Source organism: Mesoplodon mirus (assembly GCF_964341445.2).
Source record: "Mesoplodon mirus genome assembly, chromosome: 3".
NCBI lineage: Eukaryota > Metazoa > Chordata > Mammalia > Artiodactyla > Ziphiidae > Mesoplodon > Mesoplodon mirus.
This window is the reverse complement of record NC_138978.1, coordinates 113085460-113109869: the sequence shown is the minus strand read 5'-3', so window position 1 is coordinate 113109869 and position 24410 is coordinate 113085460. Positions and strand designations below refer to the sequence as shown.

The 24410-nt window shown below is 42.5% G+C and overlaps 2 long non-coding RNA genes across 4 annotated transcripts; one reads left to right on the top strand and one right to left on the bottom strand.

Moving 5' to 3' along the window:
- The first annotated feature begins 244 nt into the window (after positions 1–244).
- On the top strand, positions 245–13892 carry LOC309800195. 3 transcript variants are annotated; one of them, XR_014293416.1, is made up of 3 exons: positions 245–827; positions 1147–1229; positions 12696–13892. It is a non-coding gene; the product is annotated as an uncharacterized lncRNA (long non-coding RNA). The 3 variants fall into 3 exon arrangements; XR_014293417.1 differs by having other exon boundaries at positions 12599–13892; XR_014293418.1 differs by lacking the exon at positions 245–827 and adding an exon at positions 859–1009 and having other exon boundaries at positions 12599–13892.
- A 1400-nt stretch (positions 13893–15292) lies between these two features.
- Positions 15293–24231, bottom strand: LOC309800850. The gene is made up of 3 exons (XR_014293505.1): positions 24146–24231; positions 23808–23854; positions 15293–15372 (listed from the first exon to the last, which is right to left on the bottom strand). It is a non-coding gene; the product is annotated as an uncharacterized lncRNA (long non-coding RNA).
- Positions 24232–24410: the final 179 nt, after the last annotated feature.

Below are 24410 nucleotides of genomic sequence, written 5' to 3'. Positions count from 1 at the left end.
TTTACTTTTGTCTGTATTGGGTCTCCTCTTCTGTGCGTGGAGTTTCTCTCGTACCAACAAGCGAAGATCTGACTTCCCTGATACTTACTATTTGCACAGTATAAGCTGGAAACACGCGAATTCAGTAGTTACAGCTTACAGACCTTTATTCCACGACAGCTAGGTGGCCTCTACAAGAACTGAATCCATGTCTGCTACATCAATAAATAGATTTTTAATTACTGTGCTGCGAGATAGCTTAAACTCGTTCACGCTTTGTTCTCAGTTAAATAGATCATTCTTTTATTAAACACCAATTGCTGGGGGGAAAGCGCGCACGCAGTCCCCCACTACCACAAATTATGCAGTCGAGTTTCCCGCATTTGGGGAAATCGCAGGCGTCAGCACACTCGCAGTGCAATGAGTGAGCCTCATCCTGGGAAAACCACCTTCATGATCATGGTATCTCCCCTGCCAGGTAAGTATGAACTGCTTTCCCCACGCCCCGGTACAGCCTTAGACTCCTACACTGTACACACACGCTCACCACCCACCCTCCGCACCCCCTCCCTTTCCACGCCTCTCAGCCCCTCCTAACGACTCTGCTAACAAAATCCAAGCAACTTCTACGGAAAATTTCCACAGCCCGGGAAGTGGCTCGCGGGGAATTGTACCCCTACGCTGCAAGATTTACATAAACCAAGCCCCATTCCTGACCTCTAAGGCGGCTCCTCTCCTCCAACCCCCGCCCTGTCCCCGCCCTGCCGAGATGACCAATGGGCGGGCCGGCTGCTGAAGGGGAAGTGACATCATCATGCCCGCCCACTTCGGGAGCCCACCAAGCCGAGGTAATACGCCTCTTACCCTTTATCTGAGATACCGGCGGATTTTGCCAGCCTCCTCGAATTCTTACCTTTTGTCTTGCTTTACACGCCGGGGAAAGGAATTCTGGGATCGTGTGTTACGCTGATCCAAAAATTTTTTAAGTAGTAAAGAAATTGTAAAACAATGGATACAAGTATATATTTATGTATGTGTCTTGTGTATAAACATACAGATTCAGGGTTACGTCTCAGAGTGCTACTCGGTGTATTTTCTGTGCACTTCCTTCCTACTTCATTCTCTTGGTATCCCAGGGACCATGTTTTTCCTTTCCCCACCATACAGAATACAAGAAATGAAGATTCTGAAAAAGAAGCTGATGACCAAGATAAGGGATAGAAAGATGACGTGTTTGCTTGAAGCGTGAGGTTTGTTTGTTTGTTTTCTCTTCCTGGGTAAGACTGGGTTAGACCTGAGGGCGGGGAGCGGGGAGACTGCCGAAAGCAGTCAACTTGTGTTTTCAGACCAGAGAGCAAGGAGTGGCGTAACTTGATTCTTGAGGGTGCCTTTGGCTTAAGGGGGAAGCTGACTCTTCCGGAGAATCCTGGAGCTGACAGCAAAGGAACTCAGCACCCAGCCAACTTCCAGGAAGAAGCTTTCTTTCTTTACCCCTGCGTTCCCTCTTTTCCCTCCTTTTCCTCTTTGCAGCCATCAGAAATAAACTCTGGCTCGTTTCATCTGAAACATACTTTATTCCAGGGATAGTAATAGCTCAGAGAATCTCCAGCAAACTGGAGAACCAGGCTATACAAACAGGGAGGAATAAAGAAGGCCAATGGAAGGGAGCACACAGACCAAATGGAAAGGACACAAGTGCCTCCTGCTGAGTGACAGACCCTGTAGCTTTGCACAGGTGACACTACTGGCCCTGGACACTAGACACTGCCAATGGCTCCATGGCTTCTGCTGCACCTGGTCGGTGTTAAACTAAGGATCTTGAGGTGGGGAGATTCTTCTGTTGCAGGGGACAGAAAAAATTTCCCCGGGGCCTACTCCTTGTGTCTCTCAACTCCTGTCAAATGCTGGAGTAGTTGTTGCTGATGGGGATTTGCCAGCTCTTGGTAATAGACCCACATCTTAGCCCCTAGGAAAACTAAGACAGCGAATGCGTGATCCTTAAAAGTTTCAGAATGTGGGAAGTTTCTCATACAAACAAAGGGGGCTCAGATACTAGATGGCCTAGATATGACAAAAGACCCTCCTGTGCCCAACACCCTGCGGTCAGCCCTGTGGGGAGCATTATAAATCCAGTTCTGAAGCTCCTGCTACCCTGTCCCAAACATACACCCGTGCACACCCTATTTTGGATGGTGTTAGACGTTTACCCTGAGCACAAGGTGAGGGTTTCGACTCCTTATATGGTGATGGTTGGTACATCACTCAGTATTATTTACATTATCTACACTGAGAATTGAAAACTTTGAAAGTTCACATTTCTGGGGATAGAATAATTGTTCTAAAACCATGGTAACAAATAGCCACCAGAACTGTTTTTTGTTGTTGTTTTTTTCTTTTTTTTGCGGTACGCGGGCCTCTCACTGTTGTGGCCTCTCCTGTTGCGGAGCGCAGGCTCAGCTGCCATGGCTCACGGGCCCAGCCGCTCCGCGGCATGCCGGACCTTCCCGGACCGGGGCACGAACCTGTGTCCCCTGCATCGGCAGGCGGACTCTCAACCACGGCGCCACCAGGGAAGCCCCAGAACTGGTTTTTAAATCCTCTCTATCTACCAGTGTCCACTGTAGGAGTTTCCTGTTGCTATTGTAACACATTACCACACACTTAGTGGCTTAAAACAACACACATTTATTATCATATGGTTCTGGAGATCAGAAGTCCAAGATGCATCTCACTGGGCTAAAATCAATCTGACAGTGGAGGTGAGGTTCTTTCTGGAGGCTCTAGGGGAGAATCTCTTTCTTTGCCTTTTCCAGCCTCTTGAAGATGCCCACATTCTACTCTCACACCCCCCTTCCATCTTCATAGCCAGTCACGGCTGATCAGGTTATTCTCACAACGCATTATTCTGACACCAAATCTTCCTCCCTCTTTCACTTATATGGACCCTTGTGATTCCATTGGACACTCCAGGGTAATCTCCCTATCTCAAGGTCCTTAATTTAATCACACCTGCAAAGTCTCTTTTGCCATGTCAAGTAACATGTTCACAAATTCCAGGGACCAGGATGTGGACATCTTTGGAGAAGCATTATTCTGCCACCACAGCCAGTCTCCTCAGTGAACACATTTCTGCAAACATATCAGTCAGTGGTGGCCCCTCTCTTCTGAAAGTCAGCCAGGTGAAAGCAACTCAGTCCACTGCCTTTGAGTGTCAGCCAGTCAACAGCTGTGCCCCGTGTTGAGGCATTTGAGTCAGAGAGAGAGAAGGAGAAAGCCTGTGGGGAGAGGAATCTGAGGCCCCAGTGCCTGGGAAGTTCCCAGGGACCAGAGCTGAGAGCTGCAACAGCTTCATAGGAGGAGGCTGGGGACAGTGTTAGGAACTGAGTGTATGTGTTCCACCACCCGCCCCCCAAATTCATATCTTGAACCCTAATCCCTGTGGGGCTGTATTTGGAGAAGGGATCTTTAAGGAAGTAATTAAGATTAAATGAGGTCATAAGCTTGGAGCCCTGATCTGACAGGATTAATGTCCTTAAATGAACAGAGCTTGGGCCCCTGCCCTATCCCAGCTCAAGCAAGGGGAAAAGGCCATGTGAGGACCCAGCGAGGCATCTGCTATTTACAAGCCGGGAAGAGAGCTTGCAGCAGAAAGTGAATTGGCAGGAACTTCGAATCTTTTTTTTTTTTTCTCTCCCTCCCTCCCACCCTCCCTATCCCACCCCTCCAGGCGGTCACAAAGCACCGAGCTGATCTCCCTGTGCTATGCGGCTGCTTCCCACTATCTATCTACCTTACTTTTGGTAGTGTATATATGTCCATGCCTCTCTTTCGTTTTGTCACAGGTTACCCTTCCCCCTCCCCATATCCTCAAGTCCATTCTCAAGTAGGTCTGTGTCTTTATTCCTGTTTTACCCCTAGGTTCTTCATGACATTTTTTTTTCTTAAATTCCATATATATGTGTTAGCATACGGTATTTGTCTTTCTCTTTCTGACTTACTTCACTCTGTGTGACAGACTCTAGGTCTATCCACCTCATTACAAATAGCTCAGTTCCGTTTCTTTTTATGGCTGAGTAATATTCCATTGTATATATGTGCCACATCTTCTTTATCCATTCATCCGATGACGGACACTTAGGTTGTTTCCATCTCCAGGCTATTGTGAATAGAGCTGCAATGAACATTTTGGTACATGTCTCTTTTTGAATTATGGTTTTCTCAGGGTATATGCCTAGTAGTGGGATTGCTGGGTCATATGGTAGTTCTATTTGTAGTTTTTTAAGGAACCTCCATACTGTTCTCCATAGCGGCTGTACCAATTCACATTCCCACCAGCAGTGCAAGAGTGTTCCCTTTTCTCCACACCCTCTCCGGCATTTATTGTTTCTAGATTGCTTGATGATGGCCATTCTGACAGGTGTGAGATGATATCTCATTGTAGTTTTTTGTTTGTTTGTTTGTTTGTTTGTTTGTTTGTTTGCGGTATGCGGGCCTCTCACTGTTGTGGCCTCTCCCGTTGCGGAGCACAGGCTCCGGATGCGCAGGCTCAGCAGCCATGGCTCACAGGCCCAGCCGCTCTGCGGCATGTGGGATCTTCCCGGACCGGGGCACGAACCTGTGTCCCCTGCATTGGCAGGCGGACTCTCAACTACTGCGCCACCAGGGAAGCCCTCATTGTAATTTTGATTTGCATTTCTCTAATGATGAATGATGTTGAGCATTTTTTCATGTGTTTGTTGGCAGTCTGTATATCTTCTTTGGAGAAATGCCTATTTAAGTCTTCTGTCCATTTTTGGATTGGGTTGTTTGTTTTTTTGCTATTGAGCTGCATGAGCTGCTTATAAATTTTGGAGATTAATCCTTTGTCAGTTGCTTCATTTGCAAATATTTTCTCCCATTCTGAGGGTTGTCTTTTGGTCTTCTTTATGGTTTCCTTTGCTGTGCAAAAGCTTTAAAGTTTCATTAGGTCCCATTTGTTTATCTTTGTTTTTATTTCCATTTCTCTAGGAGGTGGGTCCAAAAGGATCTTGCTGTGATTTATGTCATAGAGTGTTCTGCCTATGTTTTCCTCTAAGAATTTGATAGTTTCTGGCCTTACATTTAGGTCTTTAATCCATTTTGAGCTTATTTTTGTGTATGGTGTTAGGGAATGATCTAATCTCATACTTTTACATGTCCCTGTCCAGTTTTCCCAGCACCACTTATTGAAGAGGCTGTCCTTTCTCCACTGTACATTCCTGCCTCCTTTATCAAAGATAAGTTGACCATATGTCCGTGGGTTTATCTCTGGGCTTTCTATCCTGTTCCATTGATCTATCTTTCTGTTTTTGTGCCAGTACCACACTGTCTTGATTACTGTAGCTTTGTAGTATAGTCTGAAGTCAGGGAGCCTGATTCCTGCAGCTGTTTTTCATTCTCAAGATTGCTTTGGCTATTTGGGGTCTTTTGTTTTTCCAAACAAATTTTGAAATTTTTTGTTCTAGTTCTGTGAAAAATACCAGTGGTCGTTTGATAGGGATTGCATTGAATCTGTAGATTGCTTTGGGTAGTAGAGTCATTTTCACAATATTGATTCTTCCAATCCAGGAGCATGGTATATCTCTCCATCTATTTGTATCATCTTTAATTTCTTTCATCAGTGTCTTATAATTTTCTGCATACAGGTCTTTTGTCTCCTTAGGTAGGTTTATTCCTAGATATTTTATTCTTTTTGTTGCACTGGTAAATGGGAGTGTTTTCTTGATTTCACTTTCAGATTTTTCATCATTAGTGTACAGGAATGCCAGAGATTTCTGTGCATTAACTTTGTATCCTGCTACTTTACCAAATTCATTGATTAACTCTAGTAGTTTTCTGGTAGCATCTTTAGGATTCTCTATGTACAGTATCATGTCATCTGCAAACAGTGACAGCTTTACTTCTTCTTTTCCAATTTGGATTCCTTTTATTTCCTTTTCTTCTCTGATTGCTGTGGCTAAAACTTCCAAAACTATGTTGAATAGGAGTGGTGAGAGTGGGCAACCTTGTCTTGTTCCTGATCTTAGTGGAAATGGTTTCAGTTTTTCACCATTGAGGACGATGTTGACTGTGGGTTTGTCATATATGGCCTTTATTATGTTGAGGAAAGTTCCCTCTATGCCTACTTTCTGCAGGGTTTTTATCATAAATGGGTGTTGAATTTTGTCGAAAGCTTTCTCTGCATCTATTGAGATGATCATATGGTTTTTCTCCTTCAACTTGTTAATATGGTGTATCACATTGATTGATTTGCGTATATTGAAGAATCCTTGCATTCCTAGAATAAACTCCACTTGATCATGGTGTATGATCCTTTTAATGTGCTGTTGGATTCTGTTTGCTAGTATTTTGTTGAGGATTTTTGCATCTATGTTCATCAGTGATATTGGCCTGTAGTTTTCTTTCTTTGTGACATCCTTGCCTGGTTTTGGTATCAAGGTGATGGTGGCCTCGTAGAATGAGTTTGGGAATGTTCCTCCCTCTGCTATATTTTGGAAGAGTTTGAGAAGGATAGGTGTTAGCTCTTCTCTAAACGTTTGATAGAATTCGCCGGTGAAGCCATCTGGTCCTGGGTTTTTGTTTGTTGGAAGATTTTTAATCACAGTTTCAATTTCAGTGCTTGTGATTGGTCTATTCATATTTTCTATTTCTTCCTGAGTTAGTCTTGGCAGGTTGTGCATTTCTAAGAATTTGTCCATTTCTTCCAGGTTGTCCATTTTATTGGCATAGAGTTTCTTGTAGTAATCTCTCATGATCTTTTGTATTTCTGCAGTGTCAGTTGTTACTTCTCCTTTTTCATTTCTAATTCTATTGATTTGAGTCTTCTCCCTTCTTTTCTTGATGAGTCTGGCTAATGGTTTGTCAATTTTGTTTATCTTCTCAAAGAACCAGCTTTTAGTTTGGTTGATCTTTGCTATTGTTTCCTTCATTTCTTTTTCATTTATTTCTGATCTGATCTTTATGATTTCTTTCCTTCTGCTAACTTTGGGGGTTTTTTGTTCTTCTTTCTCTAATTGCTTTAGGTGCAGGGTCAGGTTGTTTACTCGAAATGTTTCCTGTTTCTTAAGGTGGGATTGTATTGCTATAAACTTCCCCCTTAGAACTGCTTTTGCTGCGTCCCATAGGCTTTGGGTCGTCGTGTCTCCATTGTCATTTGTTTCTAGGTATTTTTAAATTTCCTCTTTGATTTCTTCAGTGATCACTTCGTTATTGAGTAGTGTATTGTTTAGCCTCCATGTGTTTGTATTTTTTACAGATCTTTTCCTGTAATTGATGTCTAGTCTCATAGCATTGTGGTCGGAAAAGATACTTGATACAATTTCAATTTTCTTAAATTTACCAAGGCTTGATTTGTGACCCAAGATATGATCTATCCTGGAGAATGTTCCATGAGCACTTGAGAAAAATGTGTATTCTGTTGTTTTTGGATGGAATGTCCTATAAAGATCAACTAAGTCCATCTTGTTTAATGTATCATTTAAAGCTTGTGTTTCCTTATTTATTTTCATTTTGGATGATCTGTCCATTGGTGAAAGTGGGGTGTTAAAGTCCCCTACTATGATTGTGTTACTGTCGATTTCCCCTTTTATGGCTGTTAGTATTTGCCTTATGTATTGAGGTGCTCCTATGTTGTGTGCATAAATATTTACAATTGTTATATCTTCTTCTTGGATCGATCCCTTTATCGTTATGTAGTGTCCTTCTTTGTCTCTTCTAATAGTCTTTATTTTAAAGTCTATTTTGTCTGATATAAGAATTGCTACTCCAGCTTTCTTTTGATTTCCATTTGCATGGAATATCTTTTTCCATCCCCTTACTTTCAATCTGTATGTGTCTCTAGGTCTGAAGTGGGTCTCTTGTAGACAGCATATATATGGGTCTTGTTTTTGTATCCATTCAGCCACTCTGTGTCTTTTGGTGGGAGCATTTAGTCCATTTACATTTAAGGTAATTATTGATTTGTATGTTCCTATTCCCATTTCCTTAATTGTTTTGGGTTCGTTATTGTAGGTATTTTCCTTCTGTTGTGTTTCTTGCCTAGAGAAGTTCCTTTAGCATTTGTTGTAAAGCTGGTTTGGTGGTGCTGAACTCTCTCAGCTTTTGCTTGTCTGTAAACGTTTTAATTTCTCCATCAAATCTGAATGAGATCCTTGCTGGGTAGAGTAATCTTGGTTGCAGGTTTCTCTCCTTCATCACTTTAATTATGTCCTGCCACTCCCTTCTGGCTTGTAGAGTTTCTGCTGAGAGATCAGCTGTTAACCTGATGGGGATTTCCTTGTGTGTTATTTGTTGGTTTTCCCTTGCTGCTTTTAATATGATTTCTTTGTGTTTAATTTTTGACAGTTTGATTAATATGTGTCTTGGTGTATTTCTCCTTGGATTTATTCTGTATGGGACTCTCTGTGCCTCCTGGACTTGATTAACTATTTCCCTTCCCATATTAGGGAAGTTTTCAACTATAATCTCTTCAAATTCTTTCTCAGTCCCTTTCTTTTTCTCTTCTTCTTCTGGAACCCCTATAATTCGAATGTTGGTGCATTTAATGTTGTCCCAGAGGTCTCTGAGACTGTCCTCAATTCTTTTCATTCTTTTTTCTTTATTTTGCTCTGCAGCAGTTATTTCCACTATTTTATCTTCCACCTCACTTATCCGTTCTTCTGTGTCAGTTATTCTGCTATTGATCCCATCTAGAGTATTTTTCATTTCATTTATTGTGTTTTTAATCGATGCTTGATTCATCTTTAGTTCTTCTAGGTCCTTGTTAACTGTTTCTTGCATTTTGTCTATTCTATTTCCAAGATTTTGGATCTTGGAAATAGAATCTTGGATCATCTTTACTATCATTATTCTGAATTCTTTTTCAGGTAGACTGCCTATTTCCTCTTCATTTGTTAGGTCTGGTGGGTTTTTATCTTGCTCCTTCTCCTGCTGTGTGTTTTTCTGTCTTCTCATTTTGCTTATGTTAGTGTGTTTGGGGTCTCCTTTTTGCAGGCTGCAGGTTTGTAGTTCCCGTTGTTTTTGGTGTCTGTCCCCAGTGGCTAAGGTTGGTTCAGTTGGTTGTGTAGGCTTCCTGGTGGAGGGGACTAGTGCCTGTGTTCTGGTGGATGAGGCTGGATCTTGTCTTTCTGGTGGACAGGTCCACGTCTGGTGGTGTATTTTGGGGTGTCTGTGGACTTTTTATGATTTTAGGCAGCCTCTCTGCTAATGGGTGGCATTGTCTTCCTGTCTTGCTAGTTGTTTGGCATAGGGTGTCCAGCACTGTCGCTTGCTGGTCGTTGAGTGAAGCTGGGTGCTGGTGTTGAGATGGAGATCTCTGGAAGATTTTCGCCGTTTGATATTATGTGGAGCTGGGAGGTCTCTTGTGGACTAGTGTCCTGAAGTTGGCTCTCCCACCTCAGAGGCACAGCACTGACTCCTGGCTCCTCAATTTGGGATGATTCGTTGTCTATTCATGTATTCCACAGATGCAGGGTACATCAAATTGATTGTGGAGCTTTAATCCGCTGCTTCTGAGGCTGCTGGGAGAGATTTCCCTTTCTCTTCTTTGTTCTCACAGCTCCCGGGTCTCAGCTTTGGATTTGGCCCCACCTCTCCATGTAGGTCGCCGGAGGGCGTCTGTTCTTCGCTCAGACAGAACAGGGTTAAAGGAGCAGCCGCTTCGGGGACTCTGGCTCACTCAGGCCGGGGGTCAGGGAGGGGCACCGAGTGCGGGTGGAGCCTGCAGCGGCGGAGGCCGGCGTGACGTTGCACCAGCCCGAGGCGCGCCGTGCGCGCCGTGCGCAGGGAAGCCGTCCCTGGATCCCGGGACCCCGGCAGTGACGGGCTGCACAGCCTCCCCGGAAGGGGGGCGTGGACAGTGACCTGCGCTCGCACACAGGCCTCGCGGCGGCGGCAGCAGCCCCAGCATCCCACGCCCGTCTCTGGGGTCCGCGCTTTCAGCTGCAGCTCGCGCCCGTCTCTGGAGCTCCTTTAAGCAGTGCTCTTAATCCCCTCTCCTCGTGCACCTGGAAACAAAGAGGGAAGAAAAAGTCTCTTGCCTCTTCGGCAGGTCCAAACTTTTTCCTGGACTCCCTCCCGGCTAGCAGTGGCGCATTAGCCTCTTCAGGCTGTGTTCACGCCGCCGACCCCAGTCCTCTCCCTGCGCTCCGACTGAAGCCCAAGCCCCAGCTCCCAGCGCCGCCCGCCCCGGTGGGCGAGCACACAAGCCTCTCGGGCTGGTGAGTGCCAGTTGGCACCAATCCTCTGTGCGGGAATCTCTCCACTTTGCCCTACCCAGGTACATGGGGGAGTTTCTTGCCTTTTGGGAGGTCTGAGGTCTTCTGCCAGCGCACAGTAGATGTTCTGTAGGAGTTGTTCCACGTGTAGCTGTATTTCTCGGAACTTCGAATCTTGATCTTGGACTTCCAGTCTCCAGAATGTGTGAAAACAGATTTCTGGTTAAGCCACCCTGTCTATAGTATTTTTTTCTGGAAACCCAGGCTGACTAATACAGATTGTTACTTAGCCATTGGCCTAAGCAGCTTCTCCTACGTGGTCCTTTCTGGGATCTGCCCCAGTTTTGTTCATTTCCTGTAATTAGCACTCACCACCTGCTTTGCCCTTCTTAAGGCTGATCCTGACTTTGGAATGAGAATTGATCACCTGGTTTAGGATTTCAATAGCATAATTTGCTACATGTAGCAATGACCTGCACCAAGGGTCTTCTTAGAGTTTCTTTTGAACGAGTTTGACATCCTCCCAAATTTCAACCTAGCCTGACTTGGACAGCTGGACTGAGATTCTGCAGAGTGACCCCATGACCCCATGTGGCCTGCATTTCCTTTTCTCATGAGAGATTTCCGTGCTTTGGACTCTCCAGAACCACAGACCAGGGTTTGGCTGCTGTTGAGGAATCTGTGCCTAGCTCTGGGGAAACCTAGGGAAAAAGGAAAGAATCCCCAGAATCAGGGCATGGGAGGGGGCAGGGGCTGAGAGGCTGCTCTTGTGGGAATAAAGAAGTCTGGAGGATGAGAGAGGAGGCTGGGGTGTGTGTGTGTCCAGCATGAGGTCAGGGGAAGTTCAAGAGAGGGCAGCTGCCATTCTGGGACCAGAGGCTAGAGCCTCCATGGCATTCACGCTCTGGTCATCGTCCTTCTTATTCTTCCTCAGCTTCCACCTTCCCCTTCCTCGCCATCCTCCCCTATCTTCTCCCCAGGCTTTTTTGTTCCCACTCCTCCTCCTTGTCCCTGCCCCTCTTGCTCCCATCCTCCCATCCCTTCCCCCACCCAGAGCAGGCCAACATGGGAAGGGGCTGCCCCAGTCTGAGAGGACGATGAGGGAGTATTTTCCACCAGCCTGAGAAACACGAACACATTGCTCTCTGGTCAGAACCTGGTTTGGAGGAGACAGAGCAAGATGGCTCTGCCTGAGGAGCTCATCCACCACAGCCAACCCAGGCAGCACGGGCCTTAGGCCGACCCCGGGGATGTGTGATCAAAAGTCGGGAACCTCTGGACATGGATTGCTGACATCTGGTCCACAAGATTCCAGACAAGTTAATATCTTGGTGCCTGCCTTCTTTACAAGGCAAGTTCCAAGGGAAGGACTGTGGCTCCCCTTCCTGGCTGCCTGGCTAAGGCGCACAAGGATCCCGCTGTTCATGCAAGGGAAGGTCTGAGAAAGCCCTCCCATCTGTTCCACAGAGACCAGCTGAAAGTTCATAGTTAGAAGTTAGTGGGGTCCCAGGTGCACCGACTCCACCACCACCTTCACCTCCTCCACCACGCACTCTTTGTCTCGGATGAGATTTCTACCATCAGAGTCAGCCTTGGAGGGGGGAAAAGGCCACATTTTGGAAAAAAAAAAAAGATCTAAAGAGACTAGTACTTGTGCAATTTTATGGACAGCAGTGAAGCACTTCTAGGGTTCTAAGCTGACTTTATCTTGATTCACTGGTCTAGATTGTAGTGTCTTATTTTAACTAAACTTTGTTGAAATTAGAGAAGTTCTTTTTTTTCATAGTTCCAATATTAGTTAGCATCTGAGTTAATAGTTTTGTGACCAGCAGAATAATACTGTCTCCCCCAGTATGTGCCTGCTGTAATTCCCCCACCTGTTCTTACATTACACCACATAGGAAAGGCAACTTTGCAGATGTGATCAGGGTAAAGACCTTGTGATGAGATTATCTTGGACCATTCAGGTGGGCCCCATGAAATTACATGGGGCCTTAGAATTGAGAGGCAGAAAAGATCAAAATGGTGTGAAATTAGAAGGACTCTACCTGCTGTTCTGGTTTTGAAGTTGTAGGAAGGGGTCAAAAGCCAAGGAATGTGGGAGACCTCTAAAAACTTTTTAGGAAAGTAAGGAAAGAGATTATCCCTTACAGCCTCCAGAAGGTAAGGCAGTTCTGTTGACCCCTTGATTTTAGTCCAGTGAGATCTTTGTTGGACTCCTAACCTACAGAAGTGTAATATAATAAAAATGTGTTCTTTTAAGACACTAAAGTTATGGTCACTTGTTACAGCAGAAATAGAAAACCAATTCAGTAAGTGTCTAGCATATTCACTTTAGCAGTAATAAGATCTGGGGGGATATAATTAACCCTGTATAAATTCTGCAGGTTGTTTGCCTGTCTTAGGTTGACAGATCAAGAGATATTTGTACATGTTTGGGCTTCCCTGGTGGCACAGTGGTTAAGAATCTGCCTGCCAATGCAGGGGACACGAGTTCGAGCCCTGGTCTGGGAAGATCCCACATGCCGCGGAGCAACTAAGTTCGTGTGCCACAACCAGTGAGCCTGTGCTATAGAGCCCGCAAGCCACAACTACTGAAGCCCGTGTGCCTAGAGCCCATGCTTTGCAACAAGAGAAGCCACCACAATGAGAAATCCTCGCACCGCAATGAAGAGTAGCCCCCGCTCACCGCAACTAGAGAAAGACCGCGCGCAGCAACAAAGACGCAACACAGCCAAAAATAAATAAGTAAAATAAATAAATAAGTAAAATTTATTTTAAAAAGAGATGTTTGTACATGTTTGAAGCATTACATTAGGTACCTGCCGTCTTTCTTCCTTTCCATTTTTTTCCTAAAGGGCTCTCACCCTATTTCCTGCACAGGGCCCAACATGGCTCTCATTTGAATTATGGCAAATTGGAAGACATTGGTGGTCATGCAGGTTGATTTTAGTTTTAAGAATGAGTTCTGTTTCTGACATATACAGGAAAAGAATGTAATTTATGAAAAGTTAAATATTGGAGAATCTTCCATTCCAAAGATACATTTTTTGCAACTTTTTTAATAGGGTAAAGAACTACATTTCAAAGGGTGAAACACAAGAATGGCTATTGGGAATTTTCCCCATAAGTAATTTGTGACTTGATCCTGACCAGCTCTGAGATCTGTATGATTCATGTTGTTGCTTCCATAAATGTTATTCCATAAAATGAAGTTCTTAGAAGCAATATTTGAGTTCTCCATTGGATTTAGGAAGAATTGCTGGGATGCTTGAATAACTGCAGAGCACGAGGCCCTCAAATTTTCCTACTTTGTCTTTAAGTAATACTTCATAGTTTGGCCGACTTTTCATCCATTCTGCTGATTCTGTCAGTGAGTTCCTCTTTACTGACAGCCAAAGGCACTCATGGAAAATGCTTAAACAACCAAGTGTAAAAGCAGAAGTTGAGGTCACTCCATCTACTATGAAAGTGGGGCATGTCTCTATCTCAGACCTGAGTCTGTTGATGGATATGTTTGTTATTGTTGGTGGTGGTTGTGATCATGGTTGAATTTTTTGTTTGTGTTGTTGTTTTAATTTATTATTACCTCTAGGGTATAATTGTGGAATGATAGCTTTATTTTAATTCTGGAATGCAAAATGCATAAGGTCTTTTCCCAAAGGAAGATCTTAAGTTCGTTATGTCAACATTTATGGTGTGACTTAAATTAAAGCTTCTTAATTAAAGGAAAAGAAATGTATTTATAATTTTGATTCAGTGTTATTGAGCAATGTGTTTTAAACTGTGATCTGTAGCCCACCTGCATCAGAAACATCTGCTTGTGTTTATGTGAAATATGTAGACTCTAGGGCCCTACGCCAATGAAATCTCTTGGGATTAGAGCCCAGGAAGTAGCTTCTATAATCTCCACAGCTGATTCTAAGGCACTCTAAATGTAAGAACTACCCTTTTATATTTTTAGACTGGAGATTTTTACAAAATGACAGGAGAGTAAATCATTCTTTTAAACTTAGACTTCAAGCATTAGACAGTGAGGTGAGCTCTTCGTGACAGTTTGTCTTTCCTATTCTCACCTGCTCAGTCTAAGGACTGGTTCAGAAATGGGAAATAAAACAAGCAGTGAAAACTTTTTATTTCTTTATATACATTTCCCTTTAATAGCCACCAGAAAGACTTTCATTTCCTCACACTGACCCTCTCTGTCAGTTATGTTGGCCTTTAACATATCACTGTAGCAACACATATAAATATATATTATACATTTATACACACATAAGCACATTCTAAGCACTGTGAAGACACAGATTAGGCTTTAGCACAACTGGGGACCTCACACATGTCACTTAAAAATGATCACTGGTTTGCTTTACACAAGACTTCCAATGAGCTTGATGTGGCCATTAGTCCCCAAATCACAGAGTGAAGTTAGGATGACAAAACAAGACAGCATACTTAGAGAGACGTCAGTACACATTTTGGAGATCAAAAAAGAATAGAAATAGGAGGTCTAGGCTAAGCACGAGACAGCATCTGGGAATCACTGCTCTCACCACGTGGATTCAAAGAACTCAGGTGCTGCAGTGTAGACCAACACCCAGCCTGACCGTGACCCAGCTGTGCTGGCCCTGGGTCAGGTCGTCGGGCCCCTGCCAACACTGTCCTGCAGGGCACCGCTGCTCAGTCCTGAGCTTTTCGATCTGCCCTGGAGCTCCAGCATGGGGACCACATGCTCCATTGCTAGGAAGCAGGTCCTATTTCCCCTGAGTTGACCCTCGGAGGATGAGGCGAGAAATGTGCTGTTGCTGGTTCCCAAGCCCCTGGGGCGTTCAGAAGCAGTGCCACAAGGTCCTCTGCAAACTATGCCTGTTTTGCTTAGTGCTGGGCCCTGTGGACGTTGGCTGGTTATTCCTCAACTGCAAGAGAGGCCCTCTGCCTTTCGCCCTGCCCCATCAGGCCACATCTCTGACTCCTTCCAGACCCTGTAGCAGGTGTGGAGGAGTGGGGCCCAGATCCTCCTCAGCAGACAGCTGTGAAGAAGGGGGGCAGGCCCACCCTTCCTGCTGTTTTAAGGACCTCTAGTGGCTTCGCTTCTTGCATGGCTCCTGGAAGGCAAGGGTCACAGGACTGGAGTGCATGGCAGAGCCCTTAGGGATTTTACCTGGAGGCCAAAATACCACAGTCAAAGTAAGAGTCCATTATCAGGCCCTGCTGGTGGCTAACTGAGGCTGGAGAGAGTGCTGAGTGGTGACCGAAGCCAGGAGCACGGTGAGAGCCTGTCACAAGGATGAGCTGAGGGGACGCGATGAGGTCTGGAGGAGCAACTGGGGCCACCAGGTTGGAGGAAAAGCTTCCCACCACCTCCCGTGGTCATATCTCTGCTCAAAGCCACTGCACACCAGGTGGCTGGATCCTACCACTCCCTCTTCAGGGGCCAGTTCACTCTACAATTCACTTTGGAGGAAAAGGATGGCTTTTGTGATTTCCCAGGAAAAGAAATGCTTAGTATGAAACAGGCATATACAGAAGCAGCCTGTTGTAGGAAGGAGAGAACATTTTGCAGGGACGTCCTCCTATTAAAGTTTATGTTCTGTTTACTTGATGAGGAGGGGGAGGGGCCAGGTCAGCAGGGACCTCAGAGATCATCTAACTCTAGTGCCCCCTCTTACAGATGAGGGTCAGCAGGCTCACAGAGACTGCAGCCAGCCAAAGCCACACAGCCACTTAGTGACAAGCCTGGGATTAGATCCCAGGCTTTGGGCCTTTCCAGTGGCCTAGGGGAAGTAGAGAGGAAACTTCCAAACTGGTGCAGCCAGTGAGTATGAGAGGTTGTTGGGTGACCTTTGCTGGGAGAGGAATAAGTCTTTATAGAGGCAATGTTGTGAGTGTTCTAAAAAGGCTCAGGAAAGAAAGGAATCATCAGAGGAAAACGTAAGGAATTACAAAAAAAAAAAAATTCATGGCCCATCCCCTTTTCACACTGTGGGCTCCACATTCTCTGAGGAACATTTAGGAACATTCTTAGGAATATGCTCAATAGCTTATGGCAAAGCTTTAAAGTCCAAGGTAAAAGTTTTATTTTCTGATTTTTTTTCTTTTTTCTTTTATTTTTAATCGAAGTATAGTTGACATACAATATTATGTTAGTTTCTGGTGTACAGCACAGTGATTCAGTGATATATATTCTTTTTCATATTCTTTTCAATTATGGTTTATAACAGGAGATTGAATAGTGTTCCCTGTACTATACAGTAAGACCTTATTTTTTATCTATTTTTCTGCTTTATTTATAGTTTGTATCTGCTAATCCCAAATGCCTAATTTATCCATCCCCCACCCCCTTTCCCCTTTGGTAACCATAAGTTTGTTTTCTATGTCCATAAGCCTATTTCTCTTTTGTAAATAAGTTAATTTGTGTCATATTTTAGACTCCATATATAAGTGATATCATATGATATTTGTCTTTCCCTTTCTGACTTACTTCATTTAGGATGATAATCTCTAGGTCCATCCATGTTGCTTTAAATGGCATTATTTCATTCTTTTTTATGGCTGAATAATATTCCATTGTGTATATCTACCACAGCTTCTTTATCCATTCATCTGTTGATGCACCTTTAGGTTGCTTCCATGTCTTAGCTATTGTAAATAGTACTGCTGTGAACCTTAGGGTGCATGTATCTTTTCAAATTATAGTTTTCTCTGGATATATTCCTGGGAGTGGGGTCACTGGATCATATGGTAACAGTGTTTTTAGTATTTTAAGGATCCTCCTTACTGTTTTCCATAGTGGCCACACCAACTTACATTTCCACCAACAGTGAGAGAGGGTTCCCTTTTCTCCACATCCTCTTCAGCATTTGTTATTTGTAGACGTTTTAATGATGGCCATCCTGACTGGTGTGAGATGGTACCTCATTATAATTTTGATTTGCATTTCTCTAATAATTAGTGATGTTGAGCATCTTTTCATGTGCCTATTAGCAATCTGTTTGTCTTCTTCGGAGAAATGTCTATTTAGGTCTTCTGCCCAGTTTGTTTGGTTTTTTTTGTTATTGAGTTTTATGAGCTGTTTATATATTTTGGAAATTAAGCCCTTGTCAGTTGCGTCATTTGGAAATATTTTCTTCCAGTCCATAGGTTATCTTTTTGGTTTGCTTATGGTTTCCTTTGCTGTGCAAAAGCTTATAAATTGGATTAGGTCCCATTTGTTTATTTTTGCTTTTATTTCTATTGCCTTGGGAGATTGACCTATGAAAGCATTGGTATGATTTATGTCAGAGAATGTTTTGCCTATCTTCTCTTCTTGGAGTTTTATGGTGCGATGTCTTATATTTAAGTCTTTAAGCCATTTTGAGTTTATTTTTGTGTATGGTGTGAGGGTGTGTTTTAACTTCATTGATTTACATGTGGCTATCCAGCCTTCCTAATACCATTTGATGAAGAGAGTGTCTTTTCTCCATTGTATATTGTAGCCTCCTTTGTTGAAGATTAATTGATTGTAGGGGTTTGGGTTTATTTCTGGGCTCTCTATTCTGTCCCACTGCTCCATATGTCTGTTTTTATGCCAGTTGCATGCTGTTTTGATTTATTTTGGTTTGTAGTATTGTCCGAAGTCTGGGAGGGTTATGCCTCCAGTTTTGTTCTTTTTCCTTATGACTGCTTTGGCAGTTCTGGGTCTTTTGTGGTTCCATATAAATTTTAGGATTATTTGTCCTTGTTATAATGAAAAATGTCATGGGTAATTTGATAGGGATCACATTAAATGTGTAGTTTGCTTTGGGTGGTATGGCCATTTTAACAATATTAATTCTTCCAATGCCAGGGCATGGGATATCTTTCCATTTCTTTGAATTATCTTCAGTTTCCTATATCAATGTTCTATAGTTCTCAGCATATGAGTCTTTCACTTCCTTGGTCAGGTTTATTCCTAAGGTTTTTTAAATGTGATTTTAAAAGGGATTGTTTTTCTACTTTTCTTTTCCAATATTTCATGTTAGTGTAAAGAAATGCAACAGATCTGTATGTTAATCTTGTATCTTGCTACCTTGCTGAATTCATTTATCAGTTCTAATAGTTTTTCTGTGGAGTCTTCAGGGTTTTCTATATACAGTATTATGTCATCTGTCATATAATGATAATTTCACCTTTCTCTTCCAATTTGGATATCTTTTATTTCTTTTTCTTGTCTGATTGCTGTGGCTAGGATTCCAATACTATATTGAATAGAAATGGTGAGAGTGACCATCCTTGTCTTATTCTGGAATTTAGTGCGAAGGCTTTCAGGTTTTTACCATTGAATATTATGTTGGCTGTGGGTTTCTCATAAATGGCTTTTATTATGTTGAGATATGTTCTCTCTGCACCCACTTCAGTGAATTTTTATCATGAATGAATTTTGTCAAATGCTTTTTCTGAATCTTTTGAGATGATCATGTGATATTTGTCTTTTCTTTTGTTGATGTGATGTATCACATTGACTGAATTGCACGTGTTGAACCATCCTTGTGTCCCTGGGATAAATCCAACTTGATCATGGTGTATGGTCTTTCCTATGTGTTGTTGGATTTGGTTTGCTAATATTTTATTGAGAATTTTTTCATCTATATTCATCAAAGATATTGACCTGTAACTTTCTTTTTTGGTATTGTCTTTGTCTGGTTTTGGGGTCAGGATAATGTTGGCTTCATGGAATGATTTTGGGAGTGTTCCCTCCTCTTCAGTCTTTTGGAAGAGTTTGAGAAGGATCAGTATAATTTCTTCTTTGTATGTTTGGAAGAATTCCTTAGTGAAGCTATCTGGTCCTGGACTTTTGTTGGCAGGGAGTTTTATTATTATTATTATTATTACAGATTCTATTTCACTTCTAGTAATCAGTCTGTTCAGATCATCTGTTCTTCCTGATTTGGTTTTGGTGGGCTGTCTGTTTTTTGGAAACTTGTCCATTTATTCCAGGTTGTCCAATTTATTGGTATATAATTGTTCACAGTACTCTTTTACAATATTTCACAGTATCAGTTGTTTTTCTTCTCTTATTTTCTTATTTGTTTATTTTGGTCTTCTCTCTTTTCTTCTTGGTAAGCCTGGCCAGAAGTTTGATTTGGTTTATGGTTTCAAAGAAGTAGGTTTAGGTTTTATTGATTTTTTTCTACTTTTTAATCTCTATTTTATTTATTTCCTCTCTGATCTTTATTATTTCCTTCGTTCTGCTAACTTAGGTTTTGTTTGTTCTTCTTTTTCTAATTCTTCTAGGTGCTAGGTTAGGTTGTTCATGTCAGATTTTTCTTGTTTTTGAGGAAGGCCTGTATTGCTATGAACTTTCCTCTAAGAACTGCTTTTGCTGCATCCCATAGATTTTGTATGGTTGTGTTTTCATTGTCATTTGTCTCAAGGTATTTTTTTAATTTCCTCTTTGCTTTCATCGTTGACCCATTGGTTTTTTTTAGCACCATGTTGTTTAGTCTCCATGTAATCGTTTTCTCATTTCTCTTTCTGTGGTTGGTTTGTAGTTTCATCCCATTGTGGTCAGAAAAGATGCTTGAAATAATTTCTATCCTAATAAATTTGTTGAGGATTGTTTTGTGTCCTAGTATGTGGTCAATCATAGAGAATGTTCCATATGCACTTGAAAAGAATGTGTATTCTGGGCTTTTTTTTTTGATGTAATTTTCTGAAAATATCAATTAAGTCTAAGTGTTCTATTGTGTCATTTAGGATCTCTGTTGCCTTATTGATTTTTCTGTGTGGAGGATCTGTCCATTGATGTCAGCGGGGTGTTAATGTCTCTTATTGTATTCCCATCATTATCTTTTCTTTTTCTTTTCCTTTTATTTATTTATTTTTATACAGCAGGTTCTTATTAGTTATCTATTTTATACATATTAGTGTATATATGTCAGTCCCAATCTCCCAATTCATCCCACCACCATCAGTGCACCCCACCACTTTCCCACCTTGGTGTCCATACGTTTATTCTCTACATCTGTATGTTTATTCTCTACATCTGTGTCTCTATTTCTGCCTTGCAAACCTGTTCATCTGTACCATTCTTCTGGATTCCACACATATCCATTAATATACAATATTTGTTTTTCTCTTTCTGACTTACTTCACTCTGTATGACAGTCTCTAGGTCTATCCACGTCTCTACAAATGACCTAATTTTGTTCCTTTTTATGGCCGAGTAATACTCCATTGTATATATGTACCACATCTTCTTTATCCATTCATCTGTCAATGGACATTTAGGTTGCTTCCATGACCTGGCTATTGTAAATAGTGCTGCAGTGAATATTGGGGTGCATGTGTCTTTTTGAATTATGGTTTTCTCTGAGTATATACCCAGTAGTGGGATTGCTGGGTCACATGGTAATTCTGTTTTTAGTTTTTTAAGAAACCTCCATACCATTTTCCATAGTGGCTGTATCAATTTACATTCCCACCAACAGTGCAAGAGGGTTCCCTTTTCTCCACACCCTCTCCAGCATTTATTGTTTGTAGATTTTCCGATGATGCCCATTCTAATGGGAGTGAGGTGATACCTCATTGTAGTTTTGATTTGCATTTCTCTAATAATTAGTGATATTGAGCAGCCTTTCATGTGTTTTTTGGTCATCTGTATGTCTTCTTTGGAGAAATGTCTATTTAGGTCTTCCATCCATTTTTTGATTGATTGCATTGTTTGTTTTTTTGATATTGAGCTGCACAAGTTGTTTTTATATTTTGGAGATTAATCCCTTGTCCGTTTCTTCATTTGCAAATATTTTGTCCCATTCTGAAGGTTGTCTTTTAGTTTTGTTTATGGTTTCCTTTGCTGTGCAAAACTTTTAAGTTTCATTAGGTCACATTTGTTTCTTTTTGTTTTTATTTTCATTACTCTAGGAGGTGGGTCAAAAAAGATCTTGCTGTGATTTATGTCAAAGAGTGTTCTTCCTATGTTTTCCTCTAAGAGTTTTATAATGTCTGGTATTACATTTAGGTCTTTAATCTATCTTGAGTTTATTTTTGTGTATGGTGTGAGGGAGTGTTCTAATTTCATTCTTTTACATGTAGCTGTCCAGTTTTCCTAGCATCACTTATTGAAGTAACTACCTTTTATCCATTGTATAGGCTTGCCTCCTTTGTTGTTGATTAATTGACCACAGGTGCATAGGTTTATATGTGGGATTTCTACCCTGTTCCATTGATCTATAAGTCTGTTTTTGTGCCAGTACCATACTGCTTTGATTACTGTAGCTTTGTATTATAGCCTCAAGATGGGGAGCCCGATTCCTCCAGCTTTGTTTTTCTTTCTCAAGATTGCTTTGGCTTTTGGGATCTTTTGTGTTTCCATACAAATTACAAAAATTTTTGTTCTAATTCTGTGAAAAATGGCATTGGTAATTTGATAGCAATTGCATTAAATCTGCAGATTGCTTTGGGTAGTATAGTAATTTAGACAATATTGATTCTTCCAGTCCAAGAACATGGAATATCTTTTGATCTGTTTGTGTCATCTTTGATTTCTTTAATCAGAGTCATAGATTTCAGAGTACAGGTCTTTTGCCTCCTTAGGTAGGTTTATACCTAGGTATTTTATTCTTTTTGATGTGATGGTAGATGGGATTGCTTCCTTAATTTCTCTTTCTGATCTTTTGTTGTGAGTGTATAGAAATGCAAGAGATTTCTGTGTGTTAATTTTATATCCTGAAGATTTACCAAATTCATTGATGAGCTCTAGGAGTTTTCTGGCAGCATCTTTAGGATTTTCTATGTGTAGAATTGTGTCATCTGCAAACAGTGACAGTTTTACTTCTTCTTTTCCAATTTGGATTCCTTTTATTGCTTTTTCTTCTCTGATTGCCATGGCAAGGACTTCCAAAACTATGTTGAATAACAGTGGCGAGAGTGGACATCCTTGTCTTGTTCCTGATCTTAGAGGAAATGCTTTCAGGTTTTCACCATTGAGAAAGATGTTTGCTATGGGTTTGTCATATATGGCCTTTATGATGTTGAGGTAGGTTCCCTCTATGCCCACTTTCTGGAGAGTTTTTATCATAAATGGGTGTTGAATTTTGTCAAAAGCTTTTTCTGCATCTATTGAGATGATCATATAGTTTATATTCTTCAATTTGTTAATATGGTGTATCACATTGTTTGATTTGCGTATACTGAGGAATCCTTGCATCCCTGGGATAAACCCTACTTGATTGTGGTGTATGATCCTTTTAATGTATTGTTGGATTCTGTTTGATAGTATTTTGTTGAAGATTTTTGCATCTATATTCATCAGTGATATTGGTCTGTAACTTTCTTTTGTTGTAGTATCTATGTCTGGTTTCAGTATCAGGGTGATGGTGACCTCCTAGAATGAGTTTGGGAGTGTTCCTTCCTCTGAAAGTTTTTGTAAGAGTTTGAGAAGGATGGTGTTAGCTCTTCTCTAAGTGTTTGATAGAATTCACCTGTGAAGCCATCTGATCATGGACTTTAGTTTGTTGGAAGATTTTTTTTTTTTTAAAGAAGATGTTGGGGGTAGTTTTTATTAATTTATTTATTTTTGCTGTGTTGCGTCTTCGTTTCTGTGTGAGGGCTTTTTCTAGTTGTGGCAAGCGGGGGCCACTCTTCATTGCGGTGTGCGGGCCTCTCACTATCGCGGCCTCTCTTGTTGCGGAGCACAGGCTCCAGATGCGCAGGCTCAGTAGTCGTGGCTCATGGGCCTAGTAGCTCCGCGGCATGTGGGATCCTCCCAGACCAGGGCTCGAACGTGTGTCCCCTGCATTAGCAGGCAGACTCTCAACCACTGCGCCAGCAGGGAAGCCCCTGTTGGAAGATTTTTAATCACAGTTTCAATTTCATTACGTGTGATTGGTCGTTTCATATTTTCTTTTTTTTTTAATTAAATTTATTTATTTATTTATTTATTTATTTTTGGCTGTGTTGGGTCTTCGTTTCTGTGCAAGGGCTTCCTCTAGTTGTGGCAAGTTGGGGCCACTCTTCATTGCGGTGCGCTGGCCTACTCACTGTCGTGGCCTCTCTTGTTGTGGAACACAGGCTCCAAATGCGCAGGCTCAGTAGTTGTGGCTCACGGGCCCAGTTGCTCCATGGCATGTGGGATCTTCCCAGACCGGGGCATGAACCCGCGTCCCCTGCATCAGCAGGAGGACTCTCAACCACTGCGCCACCAGGGAAGCCCCTTGCTGTTATTTTCTCATAGGGTGGTATAGGAAACCCCAGAACACATGACAGGCCTCAGGATCCCCTTACTGAAAGCTCCTTCAGAGGCAGACCCCATATGTCCTCTGACCTCGAGAATCAACTGAACTGCATTTCTCCCCACTCCTGACCTGGCATAAAAGAGACAGAATTGGAGTAAGGAGAGGAGATGATGACAAAGTAAGGGTCAACCGAGAGGTCAAGGGAGGTTGCTCATTGGGGTGGAGGGCTGATTAGAGTGGAATCTAGAGGGATGCTCATGAGGATCTGAGCTCCCACAGATGGACCAGACATCTCCTCCTGGAAGGTCAGAGCAGGTCAAGGATCACCTGCACACTCTGATGACAGATGGTGATAAGTTTGGGGTGGGCTCTATGGCTCCGACTGGTGCAGTAGTTTCCTTACCTCCAAATTCTTCCTTGCCTTCTTCAAAACATCGTGTGTCCTGGTCACTGAAACAAGAAAGCAGCCCCCAAGGCAGAAATGACCAGTGGGCCCACGCTTGCGTTGGGTTTGTGTTCTAAAGCTTGTCTTTCTGGACACTCAGCTTGGGGTCTCCTGCTGCCCCCTACCCCGTGTCCCCTCCTCTGCCTCCACGATTACTGATGGCACAGGAGGTTTAGAGATGTCACATCAGTCTCCCCTGTCCCCTAACCTCTCTGGTCTCTGTCCATTCACAGCACAGGTAGCGGACCTGGAAGGACTCCCATTTCCTGTCCCATTCCCTGGCTGGGGGCACCCACACTGGCTGAAGATAAACTGTTCCATGCTCTCCTTCTGCTGGTTGGCGGTCTTCAGATGCTCAGCTGTGCTCTGAAGGAGACTCTCCTGTTTGCATAGTTTGGTTCTCAGTTCCAGAAGCTCCCTTTTCATGGACTCTCCCTGGGAAGAAAAACAGGCTCTCTGTCAATGGTCAGAAGGCCTAAAGCACCCTGTGTTTGGTGGCTCTTTACAACTCCCAATAGGATTCTACAATCTTCTCAAGTATTTTTGGAGCAGATTTCCCTC